The following is a 15,000-nucleotide window of genomic DNA, read 5'->3' as shown; positions in this document are numbered from 1 at the left end:
TTACAACAAATTAAACAATAACAGAACTGGGAAAAAATCCACTGCGAAAAATAACGTTACGTGAGGTGCAGTGGTTATGACCACGGCACAAGCATAAGATGAACAGTTGATTTCATAGCTAGCAACTCTGTCTGCAATCAAGAATGCAATCGGTTACTTACACAAATTAGGTAGCGTAATTAAGGGGAATCGAGGGGATGCACAGAAGGTGCCAAAGCAACTTGAGTCTGGGCACTGATAACAGGTGTGAAATTTTCGACAATTACTCACTGCAATAAACAAGGCAAGTCTCTGTTATGAAAATCATTAATTTCAAAAAAAAAAAAAAAAAAAAAAAAAATATATACCATTAAAAGAGTAAGGAGGTTCTCTGACTGATTCAGAATCTTGCTTCTGGTACTTTAGCTTTTAGTGGGAGACTGGGGGACCTTGTATTCAGCGCCAGCATGAGGGAAAAGTTTAAGGACTTGGTATTGTAAGACAAAAGGCTATAAGCAGCCACGTGGGAAGGGTCAAGGCCCTGAGGGAACTGAGGAATAGGGGCAAGTGTGTGGATTCTGCAAAAGGGTGTTTCCCTATCTGCGTGAGATCTAAGAGCGTGCCGGTCATTCTTGGCCCTTTTATGACCTTGTAAGGATTACGTCTTTCCTCATTCCAGATGACAGAGACATCGCTCGATTGGCAGCGCGTTTTATAAGATTCGGAACGATGGAAAGTCGTCAAACATTTTCTTTAGAAAAAAAGTATCGTTCAAGTCCTATTTTCTTTAATACGATTAAATGATTACTAAGGTGTGAGGAATGAGAGATTTTCAGGAAGGGGTGAATTTTCCCATAATCTGCACTTGTTATTCAGCATTGTTATTAATGTTACTGTATTTGTTTCAATCAGGCAAAAAAAAAATCAAGTTTACGTCAGGTGGATCTTATGACTCCACAATTATTACTTTACTCGAAAATGGCCTTGTAAGATACCCAGGACATATAAAACACAAACAAAAAAAAAAAGAAGTACACGGAGCGGAGGGCTCTTCACTAGGGGAAGTGCGTGAAACACGTGGATATAAAAATAGTTATATTTGATAGCACACAAGGTCAAAGGAAAATTAACTGAAAATACGGTAAATTACTGCCGTAGAAGTCCTCCCGAAGGGGGAGCTGGGGAATGCCAGGAACACGGACCAAGGATAATTCTGCTACAGGCGTCTTTCTGAAACGATATTTGGACCCAGTTACACATCTAATGCTGGAATTTGGGGATTGAATTACTCGGGGGTGCACTGAAGGCGCCAAGGACTCCCCGAGGCGTTACTTGTGACTCAGAGGAAAGAAGCTGTGAACACGTGGGCCTGGCTTGAACCAAGGAATATCAGGGAACACAAAGTTATAGGCCCAGAGATTAATAAATGCAAAGGGCTAAGTAATCGTGACTAGCAACTCGTTTTGGGTACATTACCACATTTGTAGGGGCGTAGGGATGACGACGTCTTCTGCCGAGAAACACGTGTGGGAGCGTGGACAAATGGTAGCCTCCCTCTCCAAGGTATTTCTTCAAGTCGTAGATTGGGGCGGAAAAAGGGCGCCCTTGGGATGATGAAAAGGCCGCCGTTTAATGTCAGCTCGCGTTTGGAAGACTTGCAATCCCCTTGCAGTCTTCTAAGGCCACGTGGAATGGAACACGGGGCACACAGGGCGGCGATGGGATCCACGTGGCGGCGAGCGGAAGAGGAGGGCAGGGCAACGGCCTGCAGAGGCATGACTTGTTCTTGGCTTAAACTAGCGACGCGCGTGTGAGGAGAGCTGTCCTGGCCCTGACCTTTTATTGCTTCTGGACAGGGGTAGGGGGGCGATGTCCTGACCAGGTCGCCGACCCGGATATCATAGAAAACGATTTTCTTTCCCTGTACCAAAGAAAACAGTGCAAAGCCAGTTTACTGTCCCCAAACTATTATATTTTCTCTGAGCCCTTATTTCCCGACGACCTTCAAAGGTTCAAACCAACCCAAAGCAGGGAAGGAGAAGAGTTTCTAGCGGATTTTGGCGCTACTCTTTACAGCTCCTGGCAAGATAATATTCACACCTATAAACGGGTGCGAATATTGACAAAAGCAAAAATGAGCGAAGAAAACGTTCGACTTTATTCTATCTTTTACTTTGCTACAACCTTTACTTTACTTTATTTGTAAAACTCTGATGCCACACTAATCAATAACAAACTGAAGGTTCTTTTAGGAGCAGAGTGCAATTTAGAATATACAATAAAAGGGTAAACTTGTTTGCAAATTAATTATTGCTCAAATACTTCCTAAGTACTGTTTCTACCCATTCTTTATCTGATTTACTTTACTGGGGTAATAAGGCGCTCAAAAGAAAATAAACAAAGAACACTTCAAAATTTCAAAATAACAACAACAAAATAAAACATACAAGGCAGAATTTAAAAGGAAACAAATGTAAACCCACTGATTCCTTAATGCTATCCTGGAATTACAGGCATGTTATTACTTGTGCCTTGAAGAGGCGGCATTCGTGACAATACACTGTAGGTATTAAATAATATCCCCTTTACCAAAATTGTAATAATAGAATTCAATTTTCTTTTCAATCGACCTCCAATTGTTCATAAGCTCGACGAGCATAACTAATATTTCCCACGAACGCTAATCTGAAGGGCAAGAACTTGACAGCTGTGAGGCAAAGAGATTATTGCGGGTTTTAACTCGCCAACTTAAATGACAGAAGTAAATTTTACGTCTGCAGCAATAACTCGGGTGTAAGCTAAAAATAGACTACTCGACTTATGAATGGGAGGATAAACAAATGAAGGGGAAAATGGACAGGGATAACATTCTCCACAGGGATAACTTAAAAAAAAAAATGTAAATAAAAAAAAAGGAAACTACACAGAACAACAACGAAGGATATTACTTCATACTAAAGGGCGGGCTTCCGCACCGCATGATGATTAAAAGGCAACGTTAAAATTTGTAAGGGCAGGAGTCTTGTGACTCAAGATTCGTTAAAAAAAGAAAAGATTAAATGCAAAAGTAAATAATATACGTAGAAAATAAAGGATAACAGAGTGAGGTATTTATGATTTACTTCTTTTTCTAACTTCCGTCGCCAACAGACGACGGTCAGAGCTAACTCTCAGCCCAAGGGCGGGGAAAAGAAACCAAAGGGCGCGACCCCTTCAGGAAGAGCTGACACACCTGCCTTGTGCCAAAGGACGGGCGTAAGGGCGTGCTACTTCCCACTCTGTCTCTCTTACTGCTTCAAAATAAAATGATTTATGCATTTTAAAAGGGATGATATCCCATATGTTAACTGCCGCTTACGGTGTAAGTAAGGAAAGTGTGAAGGAAAGATCGATAGAGAAGGATGAGGGATAGAAATTCCAAAGGAAAGGAAGAAGATAGTGGAAGGCCTTGACATCCTCTCCTGGATGAAAGGTGCCAAGACGTTCAAAGATGAAGAAGGGGGCCCTATGCCAGGTTTGCACAGGGGCCAGAAGAGCTCGGGGCTCCTTGTGGACTACCTGCGATCGCCCACACCGTGGTAACTCTGCCCGCGAACCTCTCCTCCTTGGACCGTTGTCCTTGGCCGGGAATCGGAGGCCCGAGGCCAAAGGGCGGCAAGGGGTGCCATCTGGGTCAGCTGCTGCGACAACTGACCCAGGAATTTTGTTCGCCATTTCGGACATTAACCGGCGCAGATCGCAGAGTTCATCGGCCCAGGAAGGCGGGGCAGAATCATGACTCGCGGAAGAATCTGCGCGGGCGGCGAGAGAGAGGGGACGGCCGGAGGGGGGGGTCGACTTGTTTGCAGGGTGACCAGCTCAGGCACTGACATTGGCACTGGCGCTGGTGGCGATGTGGTGGTGGTCTCGTCTGTCTGGACGGACGGAGACTGGCACTGCTCAGTGCGCCGAAGGGGCACTGGCAGAGAGCTGAAGGCCGAGATTCTCCTGAAGGAGATCTGGCTGAGGCCTCGGCACTGGCACGGATGCCGTGCCGGGCACTGGACTCGGATTTGGATGATTTATTGGGGAATGGGGATATACGGAATGGTGGTGGCTTGAAATGGGACGTAAAGTCTTGGCCCAGGAGGACGTCATAGTCTCCTGGAATGTGTTTCGTGGCGAGACGAAGGGTCCTGCTCTGTGGGGTCGGGTGACCCCTCAGTTGGACCGTAGGGAGGATCATTTTAAAATTGTTAATGCCCTCAATGGTGACGAGCTTGCGTCGGTCTTATTATAGCTCCATAGGGAACTTTGTCCCTCCTTATGAGGGAAATTTGCGCGCCAGAGTCGTCAAATGCCTTGACCTTGGCGTGCTGAGTATTTACCTCGAGGAGGTGCCACATAGATGGGACCCTCGGCAGGAGGGCCTAAGGACTCAGGATTCGTTACTGCCAGGGCGACGGCGGGAGTTCCTGCCTTATTATTTCTAGGGCATTTTGCCCATGAGGAAGAGTCTTTTATAAACCTTGCACGCCGTGCAAAAAAAGGTTTGGCTGAAAAGTCTTCGCACTGCCCCGGCAGAGGGCGCAGGCGACTTATTAGGGGCTGTAAGGGAGAGAGAGACGCGGGTGGTTTACTGCAGCATTGCTCCTTGGCATGCCCGATCTTTTTACAGAACCCGCACACGACGGGCTTCTGTGATTGCCCATTCTTCGGCGGAGGGGCACCTGAAAGGAAGGCAGGTGGAGTAATTTTGCGCTGGAGGGAGCTCTCCTGGGGTGATGGGTGTCCCAGAGTCGGCGATGCGACAGCATTCCACCAACGTCGTGGGGCTCCCTCCTCGGCGATGCGCGGCGAGGGCCGGAGGGTGTAGAGTAGAAAGTGCTCTATTTTTATTTGTTCGATTGCCTCGTTGAGGGTCGTAACCCCACGGACTCGAACCATTTGGCACGGGCACGCTCGGACTGGTAGGCCCAGTCTGCCCAGGTTTGATTGGCTTCTTTCACTTGCCCTCGCCAGCGCCTCCCTCCAGCGTTCAGGGGTTATCTCGTACGCCTTTGCGATAGTCTGGCGTACGACCCCCAATTTTCCTGCTCCTCCGGCGGGAGGGCTTTGTAGGCAATCAGGCCTTCCTCCAAGGAACTTGCCCAACACCAGGGAGAGTTCGGCTGCACTCAGGGGCAGGCCTTTAAAACTGTCTCGGCGCTGTCGAGCCACACCTCGGGCTCGGCCTCCGTCCACTTCGGCATGCAGGCGAGAGCCTGGCTGAAGGCACTCATCCCCTGGGGGCAGGGGAGGCGAAGGGCCACTCTGTTGCAGCATGGCGAGTTCATGGGCACGCTGCTTGTCCCTTTCTGTCTCTCTGCTGCTTCTCGTCTCTCCTGGGCCAGTCTTTCCTCTTCTTCGTTCCTGCCTCCCGTGCGGCTTCCTTCTTGTCTCTCCTGAGCCTGTCGTTCTGCCTGTATGGCGTCCATCCTCTCCTGTACCCAGTCTCTTAGTTCTCTCCCCGGAAAGGCCGAGTTCCTTCCTGAGGACATGAAGAACTTGAAAATCCTCGCTCTGCTGAGACCGTGTCGACATTTTGCTCTCAGGAGAGCCTGTCTTTCTGCCACAGAATTAATTTCCCAGATACCCAGAATCTTGGACCCTTTTCCAAAGGACGTATGATTGGTCTCCCGATTTACCGACGGAGAATTGGGGACGATGAGTAGCAATGATTGGTCTCCCGATTTACCGACGAAGCGGGCTGATTGGGGACGATGAATTAGCAATGATTGGTCTCCCGATTTACCGACGGAGCGGACTGATTGGGGACGATGAATTACAGCAATGATTGGTCTTCACATAGTTTTACCGACGAAGCGGGCTGATTGGGGACGATGAATTGCTTTAAATGATTGGAATTTACCGACGAAGCGGGCTGATTGGGGACGATGAATTAGCAATGATTGGTCTCCCGATTTACCGACGAAGCGGGCTGATTGGGGACGATGAATTAGCGATGATTGGTCTCGATTTACCGACGGAGCGGGCTGATTGGGGACGATGAGTTAGCAATGATTGGTCTCCTGATTTACCGACGAAGCGGGCTGATTGGGGACGATGAGTTAGCAATGATTGGTCTCCTGAGGTTTACCGACGAAGCGGGCTGATTGGGGACGCGATGATTGGTCTCCCGGTTTACCGAAAGCGGGATGATTGACGATGAATTAGCGATGATTGGTCTCCTGATTTACCGACGGAGCGGGCTGATTGGGGACGATGAATTGGTCAATGATTGGTCCGGTTTCAGCGGGCTGATTGGGGACGATGAATTAGCAATGATTGGTCTCCCGGTTTACCGACAAGCGGGCTGATTGGGGACGATGAATTAGCAATGATTGGTCTCCCGGATTACCGACGAAGCGGGCTGATTGGGGACGATGAATTAGCAATGATTGGTCTCCGGTTTACCGACGAAGCGGGCTGATTGGGAAACGGGCGATGATTGGTCTCCCGATTTGGACGGGCTGATGAAGGACGATGAATGATTGTCTCCCGATTTACCGACGAAGCGGGCTGATTGGGGACGATGAGGGCAATGATTGGTCTCCTATTTACCGACGAAGCGGGCTGATGGGGACGATGAATTAGCGATGATTGGTCTCCTGATTTACCGACGAAGCGGGCTGATTGGGGACGATGAGTTAGCAATGATTGGTCTCCCGATTTACCGACGAAGCGGGCTGATTGGGGACAATAAATTAGCGATGATTGGTCTCTGATTTACCGACGAAGCGGGCTGATTGGGGACGATGAGTTAGCAAGGATTGGTCTCCCAAGTTTATTAACGACAAACGGGCTGACTTGGGGACAAAATTGGATGTATAGGTCTCCTGATTACCGACAAAACGGGCTCACTTGGGGACTGAATGGAAATGAATTGGTCTCACCAACGGACCGACGACACGGATTTATTGGGGACAAGAATAGAATATATAGGCGCCTGGGAATTTCCGCACAGACGACGTCTGATCAGCGAGGGCGCTAGTTTTAATGACTTATGGGAGAAGTGTAATTCTCAAGGGCAATTAGGGTGGTGGCCATCCCACATTCACAACAGATAGGCAACACACGCAGCCGTAGTAAAAGCACAAAACAAACACACAAAAAAACAGAACACAGAACATATAATGTCAGACCCCCAATAATGCAAAACAATTTGGTAGAGCGAAGCAAATCAAACAAACAAATGTTTTCCTAACTGGGCCATGGAATGGACGGTCAAGGCCGTCTGCGCCAAATGAATGAACGACGTAAACACGGTTGTTGACCCTTTTCGTCCTGGGCGTATAATATACGCTTTCGCTCCTATTTCTAAAACGAGAGAGAGAGAGGGGGTAAAAATGCGTCAGCAATGCTAATCTGACTTTCGAACACGTGGTTGACGTCGAGGTCTCGCGCTTATATCTAATGATTCGGTTTCGAAATCACTCGTTTCTACAGGAGGAATATGCGCACTATTCCTTTAATGATTTATCACCTGTATAACCTAATTGAATGGCATGCAAGCCGCGTGCAAAGGCTTCCAAAGCTAAGTTTTCGGCGATTCTCTCTCTCGTTTTCCTCGGACATGCGCCCTACTATATAAAAAAAAATTCCTAGGACTAGTCACGTTTTCTACAGCGTCCTACGCTAAATAAACACAGTTTACTTTACGCAGAATTTCCTTGGCCTGTTGCGCTGGCTTTTCAAAGGTTCGTAATCTGTCTCGTATCCAGCTTAGCTGAGCTAATTGCTGATTTCACAAATTGCAACACAAACAACAAAGGGAAGAGGGGGATGCAATCATTACGAGAATCACTGGTCAGGTCGCCATTTTTATATGTTTCCTGGTGCAGGTGGATCTTATGACTCACAATTATTACTTTACTCGAAAATGGCCTTGTAAGATACCCAGGACATATAAAACACAAACAAAAAAAAAGAAGTACACTGAGCGGAGGGCTCTTCACTAGGGAAGTGCGTGAAACACGTGGATATAAAAATAGTTATATTTGATAGCACACAAGGTCAAAAGGAAAATTAACTGAAAATACGGTAAATTTGCCGTAGAAGTCCTCCCTAAGGGGGAGCTTGGGAATGCCAGGAACACGGACCAAGGATAATTCTGCTACAGGCGTCTTTCTGAAACGATAAAACGAACCCACGTTACACATCTAATGCTGGAATTTGGGGATTGAATTACTCGGGGGTGCACTGAAGGCGCCAAGGACTCCCTGAGGCGTTACTTGTGACTCAGAGGAAAGAAGCGGTGTGAACACGTGGGCCTGGCTTGAACCAAGGAATATCAGGAACACAAAGTTATAGGCCCAGAGATTAATAAATGCAAAAGGGCTAAGTAATCGTGGACTAGCAACTCGTTTTGGGGTACATTACCACATTTGTAGGGGCGCAGGGATGACGACGTCTTCTGCCGAGAAACACGTGTGGGAGCGTGGACAAATGGTAGCCTCCCTCTCCAAGGTATTTCTTCAAGTCGTAGATTGGGGCGGAAAAGGGCGCCCTTGGGATGATGAAAAGGCCGCCGTTTAATGTCAGCTCGCGTTTGGAAGACTTGCAATCCCCCTTGCAGTCTTCTAAGGCCACGTGGAATGGAACACGGGGCACACAGGGCGGCGATGGGATCCACGTGGCGGCGAGCGGAAGAGGAGGGCACGGGGCAAAAATGCAGAGGCGTGACTGTTGCTTGGCTTAAACTAGCGAGCGCGTGTGAGGGCTGTCCTGGCCCTGACCTTTTATTGCTTCTGACAGGGGGTAGGGGGGCGATGTCCTGACCCAGATCGGCTGACCCGGATATCATTGAAATCGATTTTCTTTCCTGTACCAAAGAAAACAGTGCAAAGCCAGTTTAGCATCCCCAAACTATATATTTTCTCTGGAGCCTTTATTTCCCCGACCTTCAAAGGTTCAAACCAACCCAAAGCAGGGAAGGAGAAGAGTTTACGTTTAGCAGAGATTTTTGGACCACTCTTTACAATATATATATATATTATATATATATATATATATATATGAATATATAAATATTATTGATGAATACATATATATATATATATGTGTGTGTGTGTGTGTGTGTGTGTGACATTTATATTTATATATATGTATATATTTATTTATGTATATTCATATATTTACATCATGTGGTGTTAGAGTGTGATTTCCTACAGTCGACCTAAATGTCTTCCAGAAACTAAAAACACACTTAATCAAATAATGACAAACTGGAATGATGTAAACATTTTTTCAATACAATAAGTTGACCGTAATTACCTGAACCATCAAAGCCCTAGGAGAGCAAGCGTAAATTTCAAAAATCAGCTCAGTTCTAATAAAACTAAGGTATATATATTTTTTACCTGGTCATACTGTCATTATGTATATATGCCATCCAGATGAGAGACTGAAATTCCTGAAAGTGGTAATCAACAGTTGACAATTGCGGCGATCAAACTGATGTTTTGATTATTATGCAAATGCAAGTCCTGATCCAAATGCAGGTCAGAAAGTTTGTGAGAGAGTCAAAGCTATGATTGCAAGAGAGAGAAAGTTTCTCCGTCGATTTATTCAGAAAAGCAAATGCGACATGCGGTTTATTATTACTATTATTATACATCACTATAATTGTTTTCAGAAGATGAACCTATTCAAATGGAACAAGAACATTATAGAGGGAAATGACTTGAAATTCCTTTTGAAAATATGGTGTTCCTTAGAAGGCATTGGCTGGCCGGAATGGGAATACAGAAAGAAGAGATCACGTATCGAGCAAAAAAATTAACAAATTATTAAATAGATAGAGAAAATTATAAATTATTATTATATTACAAGAATTGTATTAGGGTAGTAGTGTATGTACCTTCCTGGAACTTCTGAAGTTCAATTTAAACATCTTCAGTAGGAGACTGTTCAAAGCAATTTAAATAAACTCCAGGTTTTGATCTCTTTCATCTCTCTCTTCATAATCTCATCTCTCTCTTTCTCTGAATTTATGAATAATTCTCTATTGAGCTTTCAAGAGAGTTTACATACCTTCTACTAAAATGGCTTTGAATTTTCTATACAGCTATTCAAATACTTAGTCATTTTAAGGCAGCAAAAAAAAATTTAAAATATGAAAAATATTGACCCTTGATGCAATTAAGGACTGGACAGTTATTCCCATCAGGTTCCATTTATAAACAGTGCCTTTTCAAATGACATACATATAAAAGTCAAACATTCAGTTTATAATGTTTTATTCAGTCCAAGCCTGTTCGCTCTCACTTCGTTCATCTGATCAGAATATTCCCAAACGATGACCGAAGGTACTTTAAAAGATGACATTGAAAAATATGCAAATAAAAATGAATTTATAGCAGACTGCTGAATTCCTTTTCCAGGAAACTTTTTCCATGGGAGGAACTTCTTTCGATTGGAATGTTTTATTCGGGCTGGTTTTTTCGGTTGGAAATGGTGGTCTGTATGTAGTTAAATGAAAAATTTTCTTTGAATTCCAGTTATTTATGATATCTGGCTGTTTGTCGCCAAGAACTGTTTTTAAATTGATATATATATAATCTATATTTGTATATATTTAGGTTTATATATATATATATATATATATATATATATTATACATCCTAAATATATATGGTATTTATGTATATAAGGATATTATATATATATATATATATTATAAATGTATATATATAATGTATTTAGATATATAATATATATATATATCTTATATAGTTAAAAATATATATATATATATATATATATATAGATATAATAGTGACAGCAATATTGTGTGTGTGTGTTGTGTTTCTGAAAGCGTGTATGATTTTAAATACAGGCAACAAAAGGTAGCTGATAGAAAACTTTCATGAATGACCTTCTGGTATAAATATGGATTGATCTTATCTTCAAGTATGCTACCATTTATTTTAATGTTATGGCTAAAATTTTGGCTAGACCAGAATCCATATTAGACCAGAATGAGAAATACTTTGTGGAATGTATTTATTATAGAAAACTGTCAGAGATTTCAGGCAGAAACTTTTAAATAGATTCCTGGGATATCCTGAAAAAGCAAATATATTTGAACATATTGCAGACGATCGAAATCACTAGAAATGAGATAGAAAGAAAAACATTTTAATTATGAACAATAAAAATGGTGATATAATAAAATTATATATAAATCTATAAATTAGGTCATATTTAACACCATTAAATAGATATTTATATATATCTAATACAAATTATATCAGATACATTAGTTTATATATATATTATATCATAATAGGCTGCCAAACATATAGCCAGATTTATCAGATATTTATATATCTATATGATCTTGATACATACATATTTATATAGCATATTAAATGTTATAATATATATATATATACAAAACTATATATATCATATATATAGTGGCTATAATTTATGATATAATATATATATATATAATAAATAAATATACATATCTATATATATATAGGGTAAATCCTTTTTATATATATATATATATATATATATATATATATATATATATAAATGTATATATATATATATATATATATATATATATATATATATATATATATATACATATAATATACATATATATATATATATATACATATATATATATTATACAATTATATATATATATATAGGATGATATACATATAATTACTTGTGTTAAATACATATATATTAATATATACCAAATACTATATATATCACATATATTGCTTACTATATATATGCTATATAACATGTATTATAAAGATGCAATGGCTATAAAATATATATATGGGAGCATATATATACAAAAAATACATAATTATATTTTATATTTAAATATTTATGTAAGATATAAATAAATAATATCATATACTATAAATATAGCAATGATTTATATTCATGAAAAATATACGAAAATATGGTATTTATATATGGGATATTACACATTCACATTAAATGTTATCATAAACAGCCATATATATATACAAAACAACCATTATATTTCCCATAGGCATTTACAAACTTATTCATAATTATACCAGATAATGGCCATACAAATAATTTGTATGATATAACTATGTTTATATATTTCATATACTGATATGTATATATAGCACTTATATATATTAACATATATGGGCTCTTCTGTTTTATAAACTATATATAAATATATCAATATATATATAGTGTATCTTTAACTTTATATATATACATCTTACTGTAGAACATTTTACATACATATATACATAATATACATAAGAATTCGTAGACATGGTGGAGGATATATATACCAGTTCTATAAATATATATATATATATATATATATATGCTTATATATATAAATAATATATATATATATACAATAATAATATGTTATATATATATATATTTACTAATTTATATCTATACATATATATATTTACATAAACTGTTGCAATACATATTTATAATATATAACAAAACATACAGATATTATATACCATACAGAATGTATAATGTTAAAACATACTATCGCATATTTGAATGTATACATATAGAAATACATATATATTTACACAAATATTAATGATATACATACACAAATATATATATATATTGCCCTAACAAACTGGCATCACATATATGGCTACATTATAAAGCATAATATATACCACCTAAGCTATACATAGTCTAGCCTAACAGTTAAATACCTATATATATATATAGTGATAGACATACGGCGGGCATTATGCATTCTTAAATACATATATATATATGTGTGATATCATACTAAAAAATAGGATATATATATATATATGTCATATACAAAACTAATATACATTTATATACATACATAAAACTGTATAGATATCAATATATGGGGCTAAACTTTATATTATATCATATATACATATATACATATACAGTATATATATACTATATATATTGTATACCCATAATAAAAATAGACCATAAACTTTTACCATCACATATATAAAGTACTAATAAACTGGCTGTAAGCTAATATGGCAATTTAGTTTAAAACACAAAATCTACCCGATTAACAATACGATATATATATATGTTTTATATATCCTAACCATGAAAATATCAGGTGACCAAGACCATCATATAGCTATTCTACCTAAATTATATAGTTTAAATATGCAGTTTAGTATACATATATTTCTTATTCATAATTTATTATAATATTTTGTAATGCCTATAATCCACCTAGCATATATAACACATTTATATAGCTTGCAATACTAATATATATATATATATATACATATATATATATATATATATAGATATATATATATTTATATAGGTAACCTATATATAATATATCTAATATGCTTATATATTATTTGAAGATTATATATATTGAAAATATATAAAATATATATATATATATATATATAAACTATATATTGGATAAGCTATATAAACATATGGATATATATATATATATATTTATATAGCACAATATAAAGGGATAAATATAGCCTAAATTTCTTCTATGTTTACTAAATGGTCCTTTGACACAATTCACTTTACTCGAAAATGGCCTTAAAGATACCCTGACTACATATAAAACACAAACAAAAAAAGAACGGTTACACTGCGGAGGAAACTTCACTAGGGAAGTATCGATGAAACAGGTGGATATAAAAATAGTTATATTTGATAGCACACAAGGTCAAAAGGAAAATTTTTTGAAAATGGGTAAATTAATCGGTCAGTGAATTCCTCCCTGGGGGAGCTTAGAATGCCAGAAACATTAAAGGATAAATCAGCTACAGGCGTCTTTACATTTGTAGGGGCGTAGGGCTGACGACGTCTTCTGCCGAGAACCACGTGTGGGAGCGTGACAAATGGTAGCCTCCTCTCAAAGGTATTTCTTCAAGTCTGTAGATGTTTATAAAAAAGGGCGAAATAACATGATGAAAAGGCCGCCGTTTAATATCAGCTCGCGTTTGGGAGACTTGCAATCCCCCCTTGCAGTCTTGTAAGGCCCACGATGGAATGGAACACGGGGCACAAAGGGCGGTAATCGGATATGTTGGTAAGCCTGAAAACGGAGGGCAGCGGCAAGATTGTCGAGAAGTTAACTTGTTTCTGGCTTAACCTAGCGACCGCGTTTGAGAGAGCTGTCCTGGCCCTGACCTTTTATTGCTTCTGGACAAATGGGGGGCGATGTTTGACCCAGGTCGACGACCAGCCTATATCATAGAAAACGATTTTCTTTCCCTGTAAAAAAAGAAAACAGTGCAAAGCCGGATTACTGTCCCCAAACTATTATATTCTCTGAGCTATACCCTGACCTTCAAGGTTCAAACCAACCCAAAGCAGGAAAGGAGAACAGTTTCTAGCGTATTTTGGCGCTACGCATTTTTGCAAAGCACCCCATAAGATAATATTCACACCTATAAGGGGTGCATTATTGACAAAAGCAAAATGAGCAAAGAAAACGTCTGACTTTATTCTATCTTTTTTACTTTGCTACAACCTTTACTTTACTGTTATTTGTAAAACTCTGATGCCAAAAAATTAATCAATAACAAACTGAAGGTTTACTTTAGAGCAGAGTGCAATTTAGAATATTCATTTAAAAGGGTAAACTTGTTTGCAAATTAATTATTGCGCAAATACTTCCTAAGTACAGTTTTCTACCCATTCTTTATTCGATTTACTTTACTGGGGTAATAAGGCGAGAAAAGAAAAAATAAACAAAGAACACTTCAAAATTTCAAAATAATAACAAACAAAATAAAACATACAAGGCAAGAATTTAAAAGGAAACAAATGTAAACCCACTGATTAATTTAATGCTATCCTGGAATTACAGGCATGCTATTAGTTGTGCCTTGAAGAGGCGGCATTCGTGACAATACATTGATTAAATAACATCCCCTTTACCAAAATTGTAATAATAGAATTCAATTCTTCTTTTCAATCGACCTCAATTGTTCACAAGCTCGACGAGCATAACTAATA

The sequence above is a fragment of the Macrobrachium rosenbergii genome, chromosome 43, assembly GCF_040412425.1.
Source record: "Macrobrachium rosenbergii isolate ZJJX-2024 chromosome 43, ASM4041242v1, whole genome shotgun sequence".
NCBI lineage: Eukaryota > Metazoa > Arthropoda > Malacostraca > Decapoda > Palaemonidae > Macrobrachium > Macrobrachium rosenbergii.
Note: the sequence above shows the minus strand (reverse complement) of the source record.